Raw genomic sequence first — 21,692 nt, 5'->3', positions numbered from 1 at the left:
TGCAGAGAGAGACGGGGAGCTCCTGGTGCACTGCAGCGTCCGGCTGCACCAAAACGGACACTTGTTTTCACTGAAATCATCACCTGCATTTTGTGATCAGGTGACTTTGCCACCTGCCTCAGGGCAGCTCTGCCATACAAGCTACTGATGCCAGGCTGTGCTGGCAGTAGCCTGCAATGGTGAGACTCCCCAGGAGGGAAGCCTGCCTGGCCGCCCAGACTGGGGCGACTAAAAGTCTCCTAACGCACCTATCATGTTTTGCTCATGCCTCAGATTTCAGAAGAAAAACCCATTTTAGAAACTTTTAGACTTTGAAAGAATGTTCCTGACACTGTTTTGTAACACTTTGCCTTTCACGCTTGGTTGCCTTAGTTACAACATAAAGGCCGCAGAGTAACTGAAATATTACAGTTAATAAATTTTCAAAAAATTTAAACATTTTCTGTCAGAGGCGTTTCGGGAAACCAATCTGCTGATTTTTAGATCCAGCATCTCACCGCCTGCTGGGGCGCAAAGGAAATGGTTTCCACCATTAACTGGAATCCCAGTTCTCAGACAGGAGTCAGCTTTCACTTCCAGCTATGGCGGCTTGTAACCGGACACTGGGCCAGGAATGAATGCAGCAATGCTTGCCTGGGGCAGCCAACAAAATGCGTTGTGATACGGCTGCATGCAAACATGTACATCTAGGGACAAAGAACGCAGGCCAGACCTGTAGGAAGGGGGGCTCTACTCTGGGAAACAGCGACTCTGAAAAAGATGTGGGGTCATGGTGGATAATCAGCAGAACATGGGCTCCCAATGCAACGCTGTGGCCAAATGACGCGATCCTAGGATAAATGGGGGAATCTTGAGTAGGAGCCGAGGGGTTATTTTATCTCTGTATTTGGCACTGGTGTGACCGCTGCTGTGTGCAGTTCTGGGCTCCAATGTATGAGGATGTTGATAAATTAGAGAAGGTTCAGAGAGGAGCCATGAGAATGCGGAAAGGATTGGAAAACATCGCTAATAGTGATCGACTCAAGGAACTCAATCTATTTACTTGAACAAAGAGATGGTTAAGGGGTGACTTGATCACAGGCTATAGGTATCTACATGGGGGGAAATATTTACTAATGGAATCTCAGTCTAGCCGAGAAAGGTCTAGCACAATTCAATGGCTAGAAGTTGAAGCTAGACAAATTCAGATGGAAAATAAGGTGTACATTTTGGACAGGGAGAGTAATTAAATATTGGAACAATTTACCAAGGGTCATGGTGGATTCTCCATCACTGACCATTTGTAAATCAAGATTGGATTTTTTTTTCTTAAAGATCTGATCTAGGAATTATTTGGGGGCAGTTCTCTGGCCTCTGTTATAGAGGAGGTCGGATTTGATGATCACAGTGGTCCCTTCTGGCCTTGGGATCTATTATTAATGTGCTTTACCATCTCTTCTTTCACCTGCTCCCCACACAGAGTCTAGCGGGGGTAGGAACTTCTTTTTTCTTCAGTTCCTCTTTTTTGTTTCCCCTTCCTTAAATAAAAAACAGCAGCAGCAGAACTGTTGGCAAGTTTGAATTGTTAATCTTGACAGAGGTTAGTGGGCAGAATGCAGGTAAGAAAGTAAATTGTGCAAAATAAATGTAATTTATTCCATGGATTACAAATTATTCCTTGGTTCTGGGAGTTTATTCCCTTGATCTGTCTTTGTGATTATATGGCCGCATTACAGCTGTATCTGAATGCCTCAGATTGTTATAGAAATAAAGTGATTTGTTGCAGGTTAGCATGCTCAGATATATGAGATTTATATATATATATATATATATATATATATATATATATATATATACACCTTTACATTTGCAATCACAAATTATATATAATCCAACACTACTATTCTGTGGTACCTGACCAATACATATTACCAGGTGTTAAAGTTAGGTTGGCAACATTTCATGGCAAGCACCTTTGCTTGAAAATGAAACCTTGGAGCAATTCGGCAATCTCAGAGATTCAAGATCACTTTAATTTAATCTCCAAATCCTTCATGCTCTCAGATACACACATGCAGCCTCATTGATTTGAATGGGTTTGCACATCTATATCTATCTGTCCAAATCTCTGCGCTGGTATATGTGTTTCTAACATGCCCATCCCTGTAACACCTAGGCTCCATGTGTCACTTGACCAGAATTTGTTCCAGTATCTCTAGGCACACGTCAGTAGAGGCACATACAGTCTGTATTAGAATGGGAACTCCCTGACAAAACGTTTTGAATCAGAAAATGCCAATTCATCAAAAAGAATTCTCAGTTCCGGACGGAATTTTTGGTGAAAATCACAGACAGGTCCCAGAGACTGTTCTGAGCATCAGGCTAGTCACCTGAGAGGTGGGAGACCTAAATTCAAGTGGCTGGTGAAGTTGGGTCTCCCCATCGCAGGTAAATGCCCTGACTACATGGCTATTATGGGATGGGCGGGCGTCCCCTTTTTTGTGAAAAATTCCAAAAGGTCCTGGTTTCATTCCACACTGGAACAGAAACTAATTCCTAAACCCTGACAATCTTGGCAAAACAGAAATCTTGTTTTCCGGTAAGCTCCAGTCTGTATTGAAAACCTGGGACTGACCATGTGACTTAGAACTTGAAGACTTCTTGTGATACCACAGTCCTAACATTTGGGATCTAAGCATGGGGGACAGACATTTACCCCACGTTGGCATTTCAGCTCTGATATGCCCCCAGTCTGTAGTATGCTTCAGTTAACCACAGCGCATGCTGTGAAATACTGCAGTGGATTCCATTCTGTGGGGTCCCCTCATACACAGTGCTCTGAAACCATTTAATAAAAGGAATAACACGTTACCCTACTGTTACTCACACCTTCTTGTCAACTGTTGGAAATGGGCCATCCTGATTATCACTACAAACGTTTTTTTTCTCCTGCTGATAATAGCCCATCTTAATTGATTAGTCTCATCATAGCTGGTATGGCAACACCCATTTTTTCATGTTCTCTGTGTATATATATCTTCCAACTGTATTTTCCACTGCATGCATCCAATGAAGTGGATTTTAGCCCACGAAAGCTTATGCCCAAATAAATTTGTTAGTCTTTAAGGTGCCACAAGTACTCCTCGTTCTTTTTACCTAGACTAGTAACTTCTAGTCAATATTGGGGTGTGGGAACAGAAATTTCAGAGCAGGACTTCAGGGGTGTTGTGACATCGGAAGTCAGATCCTGATCTGTGCCCCAGGCCTGGGACTAAGCCACAGCCAAACCCTGGAAAAGACAAATTTCCGTTCTCTGCCCTGCGCCCTTTCCCTCGATATGGAATTGGCCTTCGGAAGAATCACCGCTGCACAAGCGCGTCTGGGGTATGTTGCTCCAGTAAGGGTCTCTAGCAGCAAGGAGCAGATGAGGCAACAGTGTGACATTGTTGCAAAAAAAGCGAACATCATTCTGGGATGTATTAGCAGGAGCGTTGTAAGCAAGGCACGATTAGTAATTCTTCTGCTCTACTCTGCACTGATTAGGCCTCAACTCGAGAACTGTGTCCAGTTCTGGGCACCACATTTCAGGAAAGATGTGGAAAAATTGAAGAAAGTCCATAGAAGAGCAACAAAAATGATTAAAGGTCTAGAAAACATGACCTATGAGGGAAGATTGAAAAAATTAGGTTTGTTTAGTCTGGAGAAGAGAAGACTGAGAGGGGACAGAACAGTTTTCAAGTACATAAAAGATTGTTACAAAGAGGAGGGAGAAAAAATTGTTCTCCTTAACCTCTGAGGATAGAACAAGAAGCAATGGGCGGTTTAGGTTGGACATTAGGAAAAACTTCCTAATTGTCAGGGTGGTTAAGCACTGGAATAAACTGCCTAGGGAGGTTGTGGAATCTCCATCATTGGAGATTTTTAAGAGCAGGTTGGACAAACACCTGTCAGGGATGGTCAAGATAATACTTAGTCCTGCCATGAGTGCAGGGGGCTGGACTAGATGACCTCTCAAGGTCCCTCCCAGCCCTACGACTCTGTGATTCCATGTGTGTGTTGGGTGGGTGAGCACTCAGGCCAGCTACCACTCTGGAGTAACCTGGGGGGAGGGGGTTAGAGGTGGTAGTAGAAAGATCTTGTTACTACAACCCGCTAAACAAAGCCAGTGGGAGAACAGCCGCCTGTCACCCCCTAAAGAGCCCCCAGGAGCTTGGAGGCCTGTGGTCCCTCCTTACAGAAGACGGCAGCCCCTGAGCTGGGGTGCTGGAGGGCAGAAGGGGAGGCCAGAATCACGGTCCTCTCCCAGGATGAGCTGTTCTCTGGAGATTTCCACCATTTTGCTTCAGATGCCAGAAGCAAATCAGGATCTGTCCACCTGGCTGGGGCTGGGTCGAAAGCAGAGCTCAGGACTCCGATCTGGCTGGGTTCTGCATCCTGACATCACCAGGTCATGTCAGCCTGTCGCTAATTGAATTATAGTGGGATTACTTAACGAACAGAGAATTCTCTCCAGGCTCTATTGGTGTAATCCGTTAGTGGGTTTAGCAGCACAAAGTCCCCCAGCGAGTGTCAGTGGGATGCCCCTGAGCACCGGATTTGTGAGCTGGAAAGAGGAGAAAAGTCACATGAAAACAGTCAATGCCCCATTGATTATGCATCTGGGCAGACTCATGTGCACTAATGATCTCATCAAACACAATGGAATATGTTTTTTCCTGTGAGGTATGCCAGTGATAAGCTACCCTCAGACTGGAGTATGCAAACAACTGGTGCCGAGGCATTAAAAAAAGAAATGCCACTTTTGGTCTTATTCCATTTGGAGGAATTTTCTAGCAGAAGCATGTTAGATCTGAGTAACTGACTTAAGAATAACACATTTTATGAAGGACAAAAGTGTCTAAATAGTTTTGGACAGAGGCTGAAGATAGCAGAGGCTCGTAGGTTACTCCACTTTTTGATGCTCTGAATGTACGGCTTTGAGATCACAATCAAGCCATTGATACTAAATATGCTTCTGCATCTGGGTATTCAAATGTAACCTCTAGTCTTTGCACTACAGGTAAAATCAAGAGTAAAAGAGAGCACAGTGTGTGACAGAACAGGAATGCATGTTTTCAGCCCACAACATTTGCTGTTCTTGTGGGACAGCACATGGACATAATCTGCTCACTGGATGACACACGGATTCCTCTACTGAGCTGTTTTTGTTTAGTTTCACTAATGTCTAACAACACAGGAGAAATACACTGCACTTCCAAGGTATGACTTATGTGATAACTCTCATGCTTTGGCCCTTCACTCCCATCCTTCATCCTTCACCTGTCTGAACATTTTCAACATAAATCAAGGAAGCATTACTGAATATCAGGGAACCATTTGAATATCTGATTTCATGTATACACAGCTTGGCAATGAGTCTAGTTTTTGCATTGCATTTTGGGAGTCTTGACAGCATTTAACTGGCCAGGATTTAACTTCTGATTTTTTTCTGCCGGTTATCTTAACGCACCAGATTCATTTCAAATACAGTAGAACTGTATGTACATGGGGTTTTCATTGCTACCTACAAGGAGTTCTGTTTACTTAGTCCAGCTGTTCGTATCCATCAAGGAGAACTTAGCCGATAGTAACAAATATAAAGTAGTACATTAAATAATGTGAAGGTTGTGACACAAACGAAGAGAGCTAATGCTGACAATGCGGCCTGACTGATAGCTCTATAAACAAACAGTAATGTGTCGTATACGTGAGCTGTCTATTTTCGGTCAGTGCAGGGTACTATTTTCATAGAAAAGCTATTTCAAAATATTTGTTTAATGAATTTTCTTGGAAATGGTTAACATTTTATGGATATTTACAAAATATCTGTCATTTTTAAGAGTGACCTGAACTTCAGCCTGCAAACAGAATATTCTAACAGAAGATACAGCTAAAAAAAATTGCATGCAGGACTATTAATCAGCAGCCATAGGCGTGCACAGCACATTTCATTAGGGTGTGCACCCAGGGAGCCCCTCCCCCACCCTGTCCTAGCCCCGCCCTGCCCCCATCCACTCCCTCCTACTTCCCACCCCCTGACTGCCCCCCTCAGAACTCCCAACCCCCCCTGCTCCTTGTCCCCTGACTACCCCCTTCTGGGACCCCTGGCCCCCTGTCCCCTGATTGCCCTGACCCCTATCCACCCCCCGCCCCCTGACAGACCCCAGGACTCCCATGCCCCATTCAACCCCCCCTGCTCCCTGACTGCCCCCTCCAGAGACCCCCTGTCCCTAATCACCCCCCCCGGGATCCGACCCCCTATCCAACCCACCCTGTTCCCTGTCCCCTGACTGCCCCCACCCCTTATCCAACCCCCCTGGCCCCGGACCCCTTACCATGAGGCTCCTAGCAGCATGTTTGGCTCCGCGCAGAGCCAGACACGCTGCCCCATGGGAGCAGGCAGCCCCGCCCCTCAGAATGCTGCACATGGCTCCGGATGAGCGGGGAGCGTGTCTGCCTCTGCGCGGAGCCAAACACTGCCCCGTGGGAGCGCACAGCCCCAACCCCCAGAGTGCTGCGCGCGCGGCGGCATGGCTCCAGGGGAGGGGGAGAGGCCGGCGACTTGCTGTTCTCAGCTGGGCGCTCCGGCCCGGGAGCGCGGACCCCGCGGCTTGCTGCACCGGGAGAGTGGGGCCATTTTCCCACCCCTGCATTAGGGTGTGCCTGGGCACACCCGGCACTCCCTGTGCGCATGCCTATGTCAGCAGCCCTTTCTGAGCAGGAAATTCATTTAAAGAAAAATAAATAAATGAATAAAGCTTGTATTATGAAGCTGCTTCAGCAAAACTGTTTTGTAATTCAAAATCCCTATATACCACATTTCTAGCCATTGTGATTTCGTATTACCTGTCACTAAACCCTTGAAAGCCAACGCTTTGTGGGATGTCTTACTTGTTATTTTTAAAGGATTCTCAATAGAGCTGCTTTGGAAAATAAGCTTTCGTGTCTCAGTTCCTCTCTAGGTCAACCCTTTCAGCACACACCTGTGCTCTGATATCCTGCATTCACACTGGTCCGTTGTGTTCATTATAACCAAAAATCTTTCACCCAAGCCCTGGCCCTGCAAACTCTTACGAACACGTATTGCATTGAAGCCATCGGCACTGCTCACACGGGTAAAGTAAGGCATGCGCATATGTGTTTGCAGGAACAAGGCCTAAGGATGCAGACACAATAGGGCTTTGAGCCAAAGAACACTTAAGCATATGATACTTTTCAGCTTGTGCATAGGCCCCTGGACTGCCACGGGTTTATTGATGTGTTTAATGTTAAGTACGTGCTTAAGTGCTTTGCTGGATCAGGGCCTAACCCATCAGCGAAGGCAGGAATTCAATGAGGATTCAGCCCCAGAATGCAATGAGACAAAGGGCCGTATTCGGCTCCCACTTACATAAATGTAATTTTGAAATAGCTCCAGCGGAATTACTGCAGCTTTACACAGCGGGAATTGAGAAAAGCACCCAGAGGTGCTAAGCTCTCCCAGGGAGATAGAAAGAGAGAGCTAAAAAAAGAACTGCCTTTGTATTCTGCATACACTTGCCCTTAAGTTTTAAATCATGAAAACAATCACAGATACATCTGGCTCTAACTGCAGCTAATAGCGCCAGTGCTGCTGTTCACTGAAGAAAGGGGAAATATCACAAGTGTTGCCGACTACTAGCTAGTTTCCGCACCTAAAAACAAATGTAAATATCCTTCTCTTGTTCCAAATACGAACAATTCGCATTGGCCATTCTCAATGCACATGCCACTGGATTCGTTCCACGGCTTATTTGTAATCAAAACCAGCCCCCCAGCGAGGGAGTCCCCGTGCTTGGAGGCCCACGTGTGTGAGGGTGTAGGTGGGTGGGGGGCGCTCAGATCCCACACAGATCCTAAGGCAGATTCATTCACAGGTGAAATTCATACCACCTGCCTAGAGCATGAATCCTGGGGCTCTATGCAAGGGGAGCACAGAGCAGCTGGGGAAGCGAATCAACCCTGGGAGTGGAAGCTAGACCAATGCCGACTGGCAATAAGGCGAACATTTGTAATGGTGTGAGTCATTAGCCATTGGAATAATTTACCCAGGGTCACGGTGGAGTCTCCATCAGTGACAATTTAAAATCAAGGCTGGATGTTTTTCTGAGGGATCTGCTGTAGCAATTCTTTAGGGGTCGTTCTCTGGCCTGTGCTAGATGATCACAATGGTCCCTCCTGGCCTTGGAATCTATGACACTATGGAAAAAAACAACCCCAAACCCCACAACCCAGAGCCAGCTTGCCAGGCTGCAACGGTAGCTCCACAGCATGCCGGGTACTGCGGCTACTGCATCCCTGCCTGCGCAGCCAGGCCTAGCCCCTGCCTCCCCGCACAAGGGTCTTGTGCACCGGATATGCACAACCAGTACGGAGATCCCTGTGCAGCCGAACGCCAGCCCTGCCCCTGTGTGGGGCCTGAGTGGTGGGAGGAGCACAAGCTGCTCCTCACACCACACATGACCAAAAGCAATCCAAGGCCACAATCCTGCATCCGGATGTGCCGGCAGAGACCCCTGTGCTGGCACAGAGTCCCACCGGGACCCCACACAGACTCGGGGGTCTGTGCTAATGTATAGGAAGGCGGGCCTGGGACCCAGATCAGGATCCATGTTTTCAGATGCTGCTTTCCTGGCCTGCAGCGTGAAACTCCTGCTTTGGGTTGGCTGGCTTTGGAGTGCTCCTTTGGGTCAGGGTGTTCAGAGTTCAGCCAGCTCCTCTGACCTTCAAAACGCCACTTGCCTTCCCTGTGTCTGCAAATCAGCGGAGCCGGTTCAGAAAGTAGTTAGAGCACCACTGATCTGCTGCTTGGAGAGTACAAAAATCACCCGCTTTGCAGCTCCACAACCATAACACGGCAAAGCCACAGCCCAGTGGACCAGCGTCCATAGCGCAAGCCCTCAGATACACGCCGGTACCACTGACGTGAGCTACTCCGAGGGGCCCTGCGCTCGGCAGAAGGGAAGATGAAATTAAAACATTCTATTGAAGATTAACAGGCACTTCTGTAAGCCCAGGCACCAAACGCACAACGTGAGTCTTTCTGCCGCTTTGTGTGACGCTGGCAAGGTCTGAAGACACGGCCCCCAATCACTTCAGTTGGGGACTAGTTTGTGATACTTGCCAACCAAATCCTGCAGACCTCACCTCGTCAAAACTGACCACGGGTAGAATGCGCTTCTTGCATCCCTGGGAAAATTCACCCAAAATTGGCCAAGTAAAGAACCTCTGGAAAATCTCAGTTCGCACACGCTCAGTAGACACTTGTTAGAGTTTGGCAACTAAATTTTCTAAAGGTTCCACCTGCACTGACCATGCTCCAGCCCTTCCCCACTGACTGCACCACACATGCCATATCCCCACAGAGCAACTGAGCATGCTCCGGCCTGGGGCTAGGCAGGATGGCAGCTCGGAGCCACCCAGGGCCACTGTGGTGCCATGCCCCAGAACTGTCTCACCTGGGCTCCGAAAGCTCCCTCTGCTGGACCCAGGCAGCAAGGAAGAGGAGGAGGAGGAGGAGAAGGAAGATGTCTGATTCGAATGCAGAGAGGACAAGAGCCAGACCGGGGGCATAGGGTGAAAGGACGGGGGGAGGTAGTGGATTGGGACAAAGAGCCTATGGGGGGTGGGAGGCTGGGTTTGGGCTATGTGTGGGGGGCAGACATATTGGATGAGGAGAGAGCCATGGGGCGGGCGAACTGAGAGTGGCTGGCAAGACACTAGGACAAGGAACCGGGTCAGGGTAGGGGAGACTGGGCTGAGGCGCCTGAGGGTAGGGACTAGCAGCTGGTGTGGGGACACAGCTGGGACTTGGATGGAGACCTCGGAGGGTGAGAGTGGGATGGGCTGTGCAAAGAGACGGGATGAGAAGCCTGAGGAGGACTAGAGAGGGGCAGGACTGGGATGAAGAGCCAGGAGGGGAAAAGATAAGACTGGGGGTTGGGGCAGAAGAGGTCACACTTGTGGACAACAGAGACAGAAGGGTCTGTGCCCACTAAAGCATGCTCCCTTTACAATCTGGAGTGAAAGCAGGATTCCTGAGTCTCACCATTCCTCTGCTGCCAGCAAATATCAGTGAGATCCACTGGCAAAGTGTGTCCCATCCCCCTCTAGTGCTGATCCAAACAGAGGATGACAACCTACTACTGCTGTCAGTTACACCAGCAGCTCAAGTGGCTGATGTCTGTGCCCTGGATCTAAAGGGTCCAACCTGCTGATGAACCATGTGGGTGTCAACATGGTGCCACGTGATGGAATTGCTGTCTTTGCACTTTGCGTTTTTAAAAACCTCCAAACTTGCACACACACTACGTGTCTGTTCACATTACCCCAGCAGCAAACACAAGCACTCACAAGGTAGGGAATCCCAGAGTTAAGTTAGAAGTACAGAAAATAGGAGAAGGGCCCTCCTGGGTCCTCAAGTCCCATCCCTGCTACCGCAGACAGCCCCGTCAGAGCATCCCCTTCATAGACTTTTCATACTCTGTTTTCAGACTAGTTAATCGTCTGTCCCCACGGTTCTAGAACCGCATTGCTCTGAGGGATAGAAACCGTCTAATTTCCGGTCAACACTGATTCCTGGTCAGTTTATCCCCATGTGTTCTTGTGCCAACACCGTTGTTTACCTTCACCAGCTCTACTCCCTCCCTGGGGTTTCCTCCCCCACCGCCCCATGTATTCATAGACAGCCAGAGCTCCCCCCTCAGCCTGCGTTGGGCAAGACTACACAAGCCAAGTTCCTTGTGTCTCCTCTCCTGAGATTGGCTCTGCATCCTCTGAGCAGCCCATCAGCCCTGCTTGGCTGCAGGTTGCCTATGCAACCGTAATTTGCCCCCCTTGTGCATTATGATAGTCTTTAACTACATGATCACAACTATTTTTTCCACAGGGAATGTGCCTCATTCAGTGCCCAGGACAGACTGTTGTGTAGGGTTGTGTAGTGAAGGAGCCTGTTGTCTGTAGGACCCCCGCCTCCATTGTTGCAGGGACTGAGGAAGAGAAAGGACAGTCTCAGACTTCCTGTGTGATGCTGGGCAAGTCACTTACATTAAAGTCTTTCATGGATGGCCACGAATTGTGCTTTCCGGGCTTCCTCACTGCCTGGAGTCTGATTGGCAGAAGTGCTGAGTGCTCGCAGCTGCAATTGAAGCCAATGTGAGCTGCTCTTTGAACATAGAGAGTGCTATACAATGCAAAGGATTATGAAAAGGCAGGTCCTCGTGTAACAATGCGGTTCTGGCGGGACCCAACTGAGAGTGCCAATTCAGGACAAATTGCTAAAACAGGGCAGTTACAGCCCTAGGCTGGGGTTTTTCCACCTCTAAGGCAAACCAAACCAGCCAAAGAGGACCTTGGTCTCACCCCACTGGCTAACCACAAGTCACACAAGCAATTCCCTTAGACACTCCAGTTTCCCAGTATCACCACCAGTGCCACTCGTTATGGGGACAAATGGTTATGAAAACCAATATCCCATTAAAAGAAAAAAGGTTCTCCTGATCCCAAAGGATCAAGCCCCAGACCAAGGTCAATATACAAATCAGATCTTACCCACAAATCACGCTGTTGCCAATCCTTTAGAATCTAAAATCTAAAGGTTTATTCATAAAAGGAAAAAGATATAGATGAGAGCTAGAATGGATTAAATAGAATCAATTACATACAGTAATGCCAAAGTTCTTGGTTCAGGCTTGTAGCAGTGATAGAATAAACTGTAGGTTCAAATCAAGTCTCTGGAATACATCCCCAGCTGGGATGGGCCCTCAGTCCTTTGTTCAGAGCTTCAGTTAGTAGCAAAGTCCCTCCAGAGGTAAGAAGCAGGATTGAAGACCAAATGGAGATGCGGCATCAGCCTTATATAGTCTTTTCCAGGTGTAAGAACACCTCTTTGTTCTTACTGTGGAAAATTACAGCAAAATGGAGTCTGGAGTCACATGGGCCAGTCCCTGTATACTTTGCTGAGTCTCAAGGCATATTTGCCTTCTCTCAATAGGTCCATTGTATAGCTTATGGTCCTTAATGGGCCATCAAGCAGGCTAGACAGAGCTAACACCAGCTTGTCTGGGATGTCACCCAGAAGCACAGCATAAGTTTGAAATACAGACAGTATAGAGCCAATATTCATAACTTCAACTACAAAATTGATACACACATATAGACAGCATAATCATAACCAGTAAACCATAACCTTGTCTTAGACACCCAATTTGACCCCCTTTATACAAGATTTGGGTGCCACTACAGGACCTTGGTTGCAACCATGTTCTATATGGTCCCAGATTATGTCAATAACGTCACACCTCACCATCTCAAACTGGGCACTCAAAAATGAGCAGACACTTCTGACTTTCCTCTTGCTGTTCCTCGGGTCCCTAGCTGTAAAATGGAGATAATGCCACCCGCATCTCCCACAGGCATGTTTGTGAAGCACTTGGAGACTAACTGACGAGTGCTACAGAAAAGCCCATGAGGAAATTAAGAATTGTGTCCTCAGCACAGGGTTTGAATAGTGCGCCTTCGATGCGGAGTGGGGCCACATATGAACTATGAGCAGAAAACAAAATATTGAAGAGCTGCTCATTAAATGAGTTCTGCTCATCCAGTGCAAGGAATGAGGCAAGGTCTTGTGGGGGGAAGATTGCATGTGATCAAGTAATTAAGGACTGTAGCATAAGGCATCCCCACAAGGGGGCTGAACTGTGGTTGTACAGACAACCTTAATACTGGCCTTTCCTCCCTTTGGAGGGCTTCCCTTTGCAACCGTAATAACATTCTTTAACATAGTTCTTGGTGTGTGTAATATATACATGGACTGAGTGGGAGGTTTCATAGGGCAGCTTGCATTGGTGACAACTGGAACAGATAGGGGGCTTTCCCCAAGGGTTTTGCACTTGCTGAAAGATCCATAGGCCGTGGAGTGGGAGGGGCTTGGCCCACACTTTTAAGCTGTGGTCCTGTACTAAACCAGGGAAGTCTGGAGCATTGCAACCCAACACCACTGAAATCTGACCGCCGTCCACATGGAGGGGCAGCCGGGCCAAAGGCGCTGTGACCAGGCGCACGGGGAGTCTCTTCCTGTACGGCACAACACCACGGGCGTGGGGGGGAATCTGCCTCCTCGTGACAGTGGCTCATGCGCTGTGTGGGTAAGAGAGATGGGGACATTCCCTGGCCAAGGGAGACCTGGGGTCCCTGGGCAGGGATAAGGGATGAGAACAGGATCCCTTCCGGGGTTGGGGGGGAGGGACCAGAATTCCCCCACTCCCAGGAAATATCTGAATTGGCTCAACTGACAAATTAACACCCAGTTGTAACTGAAAGCCAATGGGAGCAGAGCAGCCATCTCCATGCCTGCCTTGGAAAATACCCCACTTACTTCATAACAAACAGTATTTCAAATGCAGGGCTTAGGCCTGCCTCCAACTGCACTGGGAATTCTGCCTGAGCCTTCAATACAGCTGCCATTACAAAGCATGTCTGGTAAATCTACCAAAGGACTTTTCACCCTGTATTACTTATTGCCTTGATTGGTTTGCAGTTACAGTACCCTACTGATTCTCCTGCTAAGCCAGGTGTACAGACGTCAGACTGCATTCCCGTATGTCATTGTGACAGGTTCCGTCTGACGTCTTCTACCTGCCGAATTATCTCAGCATTTATATTACGACCATAATGAGCACCTTAACTGCATGGAGGTTTCTGTCTAAGCTCAGCTGGCTTGAAAGTAGAAAGAAATATCCAAAGATCATCAGAGAAGTGGCCACAAAACACAGCTGAGGCAAAGTAAAAACGAAGAGCGTTTTATCTGTCACTAGTCCAAAAATATCTCTCATTGTCACAGAGGAGCTTGAACAGATCTTTCAAAAATAAAAACACACAAGTTTAAAGTTAGCGAATTATCTACTTATAAGAAAATGATTTGCTGATAAGCAGATGCCCTCTGAGTAACCTTGTAACTCACCAAAGAGCTTTACAAAACAAAGAATTGGGCACTGATTTCTTAGTGGCAGGCATCGATTACTAAGGCTTGCGGTTACAGTTGGTCACAAATTAGTCAATACATAATATATTCACTCAATGTTGCCATTATTTGATGAATAAGTTATCTAGCAAATCATCTTTTGCATTATTCAGTCTATTGTTTAACTGGTCAAATACTGCTTTAGAATCATAGAATCATAGAATATCAGGGTTGGAAGGGACCTCAGGAGATCATCTAGTCCAACCCCCTGCTCAAACCAGGACCAACCCCAACTAAATCATCCCAGCCAGGGCTTTGTCAAGCCGGGCCTTAAAAACCTCTAAGGAAGGAGATTCCACCACCTCCCTAGATAACCCATTCCAGTGCTTAACCACCCTCCTAGTGAAAAGTTTTTTCCTAATATCCAACCTAAACCTCCCCCACTGCAACTTGAAACCATTACTCCTTGTTCTGTCATTTGCTACCACTGAGAACAGCCTAGACCCATCCTCTTTGGAACCCCCTTTCAGGTAGTTGAAAGCAGCTATCAAATCCCCTCTCATTCTTCTCTTCTGCAGACTAAACAATCCCAGTTCCCTCAGCCTCTCCTCATAAGTCATGTGCTCCAGCCCCCTAATCATTTTTGTTGCCCTCCACTGGACTCTTTCCATTGTTTCCACATCCTTCTTGTAGTGTGGGGCCCAAAACTGGACACAGTACTCCAGATGAGGCCTCACCAATGTCGAATAGAGGGGAATGGTCACGTCCCTCGATCTGCTGGCAATGCCCCTACTTATACAGCCCAAAATGCCGTTAGCCTTCTTGGCAACAAGGGCACACTGTCGACTCATATCCAGCTTCTCATCCACTGTAACCCCTAGGTCCTTTTCTGCAGAACTGCTGCCTAGCCACTCGGTCCCTAGTGTGTAGCAGTGCATGGGATTCTTCCATCCTAAGTGCAGGACTCTGCACTTGTCCTTGTTGAACCTCATCGAGTTTCTTTTGGCCCAATCCTCCAATTTGTCTAGGTCCCTCTGTATCCTATCCCTACCCTCCAGCATATCTACCACGCCTCCCAGTTTAGTGTCATCTGTTATTAAACATAGAACAGGAATAGTTGGCAATTAAATTATAGGGGGAGGGATAGCTCAGTGGTTTGAGCACTGGCCTGCTAAACCCAGGGTTGTGAGTTCAATCCTTGAGGGGGCCCTCTGGGGCAAAAATCAGCACATGGTCCTGCTAGTGAAGGCAGGGGGCTGGACTCAATGACCTTTCAAGGTCCCTTCCAGTTCTATGAGATAGGTATATCTCCATATATTATTATTACTCTTTTTATTAATTAGTAGTATTATTATTCAGCTAGGGTTGGTAGAGCACAGAACCAGGAGCCGGACTCCCAGATCGTCTACCAGCCGACTGTGCCACCTTGGGAGATCATTGGGCCAACTAATTTGTGGAGGCCCAAATTGGGCCTAATGACCAGAGATGGTGAGTACCCTGAAGTCCCATTGACTTCAACCACAGTTGTGAACACTAAGAACACCAGACCCAAATAACTCAAATCAGACACTGCAAAACTGGGCGATCTTAGACCAGTGGCCACTTCTGAAAATGACGGCCATAACCTCTCCATACTCTCTTTCCTGGATCTGTGAATATTCATCTTGACATATCTCCCACAATGCTGTGAGGCTTGTTTAGTGCCCCAAGATCCTCCAGTAAAAGATGCGGGAACAGAAGTGAAAATTATTATCAGTTTTATTCTGTAGGCCAATGAGACAGATGTTGATATTATGCATGTACCTCAGCTGGGGACAGCCGAGCCCGTTTTGGGACTGGTGAACATACCAGGGAGCCTCTGCTCTTTTGAAAAGTCCCATGGGATCTATATCTGGTACCAGACAAATGCACCTTCCCACAGATGTAACAATTACTGACTCCTTTTGCAGAATAGATGTACTGAGACTGTGAATGCATGGGTATCATGACCCTATCTTTCACACCTGGGACAGGAAAGGCCGGCTTTCCAAGAAAAATACCTGAAAGTAATCATTGTTACTTTTATCTTGATAAGTGATCAGATTGCTTCTCAGAATTACATTCTTCAGGAGTAATTCACTGCAGTAGTTACTTTAACAATCCCATGCAGCATTCACAAAGGACTGTAGGGCAATAGACTGGCGCTTGAGCACTAAGATGGGCGTTTAACCCGTCGCTTTCTAGCTAAGAAGCAAAAGTGCTACTAACTTCCAGTTTATTCATCCAGGAAACAAACCCTGGTTTCTTTTAGTGTATATTCCTAGACACAGAGACTGTCTATTTTTATTTCAGTGCTCTGATGGCATCAGCCTTCACAGGACTTTCAGGCGAGCATCAACAGGAACCCAGAGACTCTACGTTTGTTAAAGGTAAAGGATGGGTCCCACTGCAACTGCATAAATGCAAGGTAAATGAGTGGTTAGCTCAAGGTTTGCCATTTTGTTTGCAAATTGGCTTTTAAAACTTAAGGGCATTAGAGACAAGATAGCAAATGAATGAGAAGCACAAATTTCTAAGTGTGAGTACACATTTAATTACTGAAAGGGAAGCTTCAGGGGACTTTGTTGTTGTTGTTGTTTTAAAGATGGGTTTTTTGGTTTTGTTTATTACATAGATAGTAAGGAACAAAATCCCTAGATCCAATGGAGAAGTTCAAATGTTCAGATCTGGATTTTTAGGCTTGGACCGATCTCTAGTTTTGTTTCTGATCAAACATGTGTTCATTTTCTAAGCATTTTGGAGAATTAAATTAAGATTAATTTGATGTAAAGCCACACTTATATCCTTTTGTCCAAAAAAATCATCAAATGGTCTCATCAGCGCATTTTACATATTAATGGGACAGCGCTTAACAGTAATTTTAACCCCAGCTAGTAACAGGTCTCTGAAGACCATGTGGAATATAGTTAGACAGGTATACATAGAACCGATTCAGTGATATCTGCTCAAAGTAGCACCAATTTTATCTAATGCATGGAACATGGTTTCCCTAAAATGCTACAATAGCAGTTAGTCAAATTTTTCCTACTTGGCTCAGATTCTGCCTGGCCTGTTAATGGCAAAGCTCTTAGAATGATTTTCTGGTCTGGATGTTTGTTCAAAAGGTTGTTCTATAAAACTGAACCTGTTCTCAAGCCTTAAAGCACAGGAAATATTGATCATCTACGGAGGGCCATGAGCTCTTCATTGTTCTGCAGACCTTTCTAAACCCCTCTTGGGCGTGGGTGTGGGTTAAACTCTGCTAGCTTGGGAACATCTTCACCAGCTGGTCCGCTACCTCCATGTCAGGAGAGGACCCATTCAGCTTCCTTTGAGCTCAGTGGTTGAAAATTCTCACTCTCACCTCATTCCCCTGCCTGCTCACCTACAGTGGCTCTAGACCCCAGGAAAGCCGCTTTGAGGAATCCCCCCCCCACCCCCACCCCCCCCATACACACACACACTCATACACTTTCATTTGCCATTTGCTGTTCCTTCAGATGCTCTCTGGGAACCATGTTTAGGCAAAGTTCTCAGTCTACACTTCATGGGACACCCAGTCTCTCCTCTTCTCTCCAAAGGCCTAATGACCTCGGCTCGTCAGTGACCATGCACGTACTGAGAATTGTACCAACGTTCATTAAGACCACCACAGAAGTTAACAGCCTTGGGAGAAATGTTTTTCATTTGAAAATGAGCTTCTGCAAATGTATAATAAGACGAATACTCCAGTTCAGCTGGTACCAAAGAGTCCAGTCCATTCGTTCATCACAAATAGAACATCAGGTAACTGTCGTGCTACATCGCCACTCACAAGACTTTGAGCTCTGTCTGACTTGATTATGACTGAACTAAGTAGTAATTCTGAATCCACTCCAGTAACAGCTGACTTTTTCAGGAAACTATGCAATACGTGGAATGTTCTAACAAAATACAGTTATTCCAACTTGGAAATAGTGTACTCGGTACATGAATGATCCAAGATCTACTTAACATTGTATTGGTTGCCATAAAATAATTGACAACTATTGGTGACATAGGAACAAAAGGATTATGGCTGAAGTGAGGCTCCTCTCTAAATAAGGGAATGTAGGAGCTGGTCCTGAGTGGATAGATCTTACACCACAGATTGTTGATATAGCTATTGAGTTGGCATTTAAAACAAACATGTTATTCCCGAGTGCAACATTTTAAAGTGTGTGAATTGGATTCCAGTATTATAACTAATAAAGGGTCAGCCCCCAACACCTTTACTCCTGGTGAATAGAACCTGACTCCACACATGGTTCCCCTGAAGGCAATGATAGGCCTTGTGCAGGAAGGTGCCACCACTGTGAGTACATAAGGATATCAGAATCCCACCCAAAGTGATTCATAATCTTAATATGACCTATCTATGCCCTTCTATGGCCCTACCCTGGTAGTATCTGAGCACTGTCCTACAACCAAAGAAGTGTCCGCACACAAATTCCAGACAACCATTGCTCCTCCCATGGGGGTTAGACCCTAAGTCTGCAGTCCTTACTCATGGCGAGTAACACTTACTCACAAGAATAGTTCCAATGAAGACAATGGGAGTGTGTAAGTGCTACTCAATGAGCGTAAGAGTTGCACAACTGGGCCTTTCACTGGTGTTTCTCATCCACGCCGCTGGCCCTCCTCAGCTCGCATCTCCTCCCAAGGGAACTCACTGGATCGTCTCCCTGTTCCTGTTGCTCTGAGGAACAACGGGGTGTTCTGTGCGCCTCAAGTCAACTGGCTGTAACTTTCCCAGTCGCTATTCCCCAGCTCTGATGCCCTTGTTACCAAGGCCTGAGCCTGTTTTCAATGGAAATACACAGGAAAAGCAAGAGGCCTGCCAGGGGGACACTACCCCAGGAGAGACTCACCGACCAACTCTTCCAAGCCTGGGACCGAGGTGGCTTCTTTCTTTTTAAACAAAACACAAAATGGCTCCTCTGTCCTCTGGAGGAGAGTGGCTCAGGGACACTTTGCAAAGAGGGACGGGGCTGCTGGGGGGACGGCAGAGGCCAAAGGCAAGAGACAGGCGGGAGATGAGGGTTCCCCGCCCCGCAGTTTGATCTCTGTAGGGGCTCCAGCTAGTTCACTTTCACCCCCCAGCCCGGAGGCGGGCGGCAAATACCGCCCGGGGCTGCAATGAATGCGGTGGGCTTTGCTGGTGTAACCTCAGCTCCCCCGGCTGGGATCTGCGCCTCCGTCCCACCCCAGCCTTCCGCAAGGACCCACTGCAGCCGCCCGAGCCAAGCCCTTCCCTGGGGCGAGCTCCAGTCCAGCCTGAAGCGCTTCCCATCGGCACCGGCCCAAGCCACCTGCCTGCAGCCCGGCCTCCCGTCTCGCTGCCTCGCCGCCGGCGCCAGGGGCTGGGAGTCACCCGCATCCCCCTCTGGAACAGATGAGGCTAAACTTTGCTCTGACTCGGTCCCAGGGGCGCAGCCCGGCCGCAGGGACCCGGGAGCTGCCCTCCCTGTGGGCCCCCTTCCCCGCCCGGGCCAGCGGCGGCCAGAACCTCTCCCCGCCTCCATCGCCAGCCTAGCGCACGGGAAAACTCTGCGCAGCTACAAAACCGGGGCCGGCCCGGCCGGGGCGCCTCGCCGCGGCTCCCGGGGAGCGGGCAAAGGGGGGGGGGATTAGCGCCCGGGCACCCCCCGGCGGGTCCCCGCCCTCTAGCAGGGCCATCCCTGGGGACCCGACAGCTCGGGCCAAGGCGAGCCGAGCCCCGGCCGCTACGGGCTCTGGCCGGCTCGCACCACGGGGTTCACACCCGCCGCGTCTCTGCCAAGCCCCAGCTACGGGCCCCGAGGGGAGCCGCAGGCAGGTGGCGCCGGGCTTGGGGACCCAGAGCCCCGGCCGCACGCAGCCCCCCAATCCCCTCCTGCCGCGGGGTTCACAGCCGGGGTAACCTGGCCACAGCCTGGGGCAGGCGCGGAGCGCACGGCCCCCCCCCCGGCTCGGCCGGTCCCTCCCCGCGCCCCGGGAGCGGTGCGCAGCGGCTCGGTGGCACCCCCGGCTGCGAGCGTCGGAGCGCGGGCTGCACCTGCCATCGCCTGGAGAGCGGCAGAAGCGCAGCCGCCAGGGCGCGGGGAAAGCCCCGGTGCAGCCGGGGCCGTGGCGGGCTGGGGCCGGGCAGCATCTGGCCTCTCCCCCCACCGCCAGCCGGGAAGAGGGAGCCGCAGGCGCAGCGCCCAGCTGAACTCAGCCCGGCTCCACTGCTGCAGGAACCATGGATGGGCTCGTCGGGCCAGGGCGCTGTCCGAGGCCGGGGAGCCGCCCCGCGCCAGCCCCCGGCTCAGCCCCCGGCTCAGCCCCAGCCCGCGGGTCCCGTCCCTGCCCGGCGGCCCCGCCGTGCCAAGCGGACAGTCCGGATCCAGCTCCCGGCTGGCAGGACAGCGGCTGTGCGCGTCTGCTCCGCTCCCCGCGACCTCAGTCCGCCCGCGCCCCTTCCGCCCTGGCGCCCCGGGGTGCGCGCCCCTGCCCCGCCGGATCCCAGCCCAGGCGAGGAGCCCAGCCCCGGCCCGAGGGGGAGCGAGCCCCGGGCAGGCACCAGCGCAGAGCGGTGCCCCGGGCAGCGCGGGGAGCCTGGCCCGGGTCCGGAGAAGCTCCAACCCCAGCGGCCCCCAGACGAAGGAAAGCTCCTGCTCAGAGCCCCCGCCGGGCTGGGCCCGCTCCGCTGCCGGGGGGTGTCCCTGCCCTGGGCTGGGGGGAGAGTCCCCCCCCCCCCCCCCCGGGACTGTGGCGCCTCCCGGAGCGGCGCCCGCGGCTCCCCCCAGCCCGCAATGCAGCGCAGCGCCCGGCCCGGGGAGGGTCGCGTTACCTGGCGCCGCTAGTCGGGGAAGACGGGGCCGGAGCACTGTGCCCGGCAGGTGCAGCTGCGGCGCGGCGGTTCCGGGCTGGCTTCACGGGCTGGCGGCGGGCTGGCGGGTCCCTGCTCCGCCCGGGGCCAGCGCTCCGCTCGCGCATCCTCCGGCAGCAGGCGGCGGCGCCCGCGGGTCCGGCTGGGGGGGTCGCCTCGCCCGGTGCAAAGCGGCGGCTCCGCTCCCGGGGAGCGGGCAGAGGCAGGCGGTGCACAGGCGCGCACGGCGCCAGGCGGGGGGAGACGGGAGGGAGGGAGCGAGCCGCGCGGTCCCCCCAGCGCACACCAGGCAGGGGCGCAGCCCGCCGCCAGCGCCCCTCCGTCGCCCCCACCCCGGACCCCGCAGCCGCGCCCCGCTGACCTTGCAGCGTGTACCTGCGCCAGGGTAATCCGAGCCCCGCCGGGCTTCGCCGAGCCTCCTCGCTCGCTCGCTCCCTTACGCCGCCCCGTGCGCCGGGCAATCCTGCGCTGAGCCCCGCGCTCCGCCTCTGGCCAGCCCGGCTCCGCCGCCCAGCAGCCCCAGCTCAGGCACCGGCCGGAGCGCCGCGGGCCGGGGACGCGCTGCCCATGGCCCCGGCAGGCGGGCGCGCTTCCTGCTCCGGGAGCTACAGCCGAGCTGCGCGGCCGGGCTCCGTCCTCGGGCTTCTCCCGCCAGCTGTCCGCGGCGCAGCCATGCACAGCCCCGCCGAGGGACCGCGAGCCGCCGGGCGCGGCGCTCCGAGAGCCGGGCAGCCTCAGGCGGAGCAGCCGGAGCCCCGGGCGCTGCAGAGGGGCGCAGCTGGCTGCACTGGGTCCTTGCGCGTTTCC

At 50.6% G+C, this 21,692-nt stretch overlaps 1 protein-coding gene across 4 annotated transcripts in view; it reads right to left on the bottom strand.

Moving 5' to 3' along the window:
* LRFN5 (leucine rich repeat and fibronectin type III domain containing 5) overlaps positions 1–21,315 on the bottom strand; it is a 155,506-nt gene extending 134,191 nt beyond the window's left edge. For 3 of the 4 annotated variants that reach the window (XM_026657209.2, XM_026657210.2, XM_026657207.2), the window contains exon 1: positions 21,261–21,315. The gene's annotated coding sequence lies outside the window, so the exon portion shown is untranslated. Of the gene's footprint in view, positions 1–20,846; positions 20,890–21,260 lie in introns of those variants that run through there. The other variant, XM_026657208.1, reaches the window with a different exon arrangement.
* Positions 21,316–21,692: the final 377 nt, after the last annotated feature.

This window comes from Terrapene carolina, unplaced genomic scaffold (assembly GCF_002925995.2).
Source record: "Terrapene carolina triunguis isolate 2854851 unplaced genomic scaffold, T_m_triunguis-2.0 Scaffold237, whole genome shotgun sequence".
In the NCBI taxonomy this organism is placed as follows: Eukaryota; Metazoa; Chordata; order Testudines; family Emydidae; genus Terrapene; species Terrapene triunguis.
Note: the sequence above shows the minus strand (reverse complement) of the source record. Positions and strands in the feature narration are given on the sequence as shown.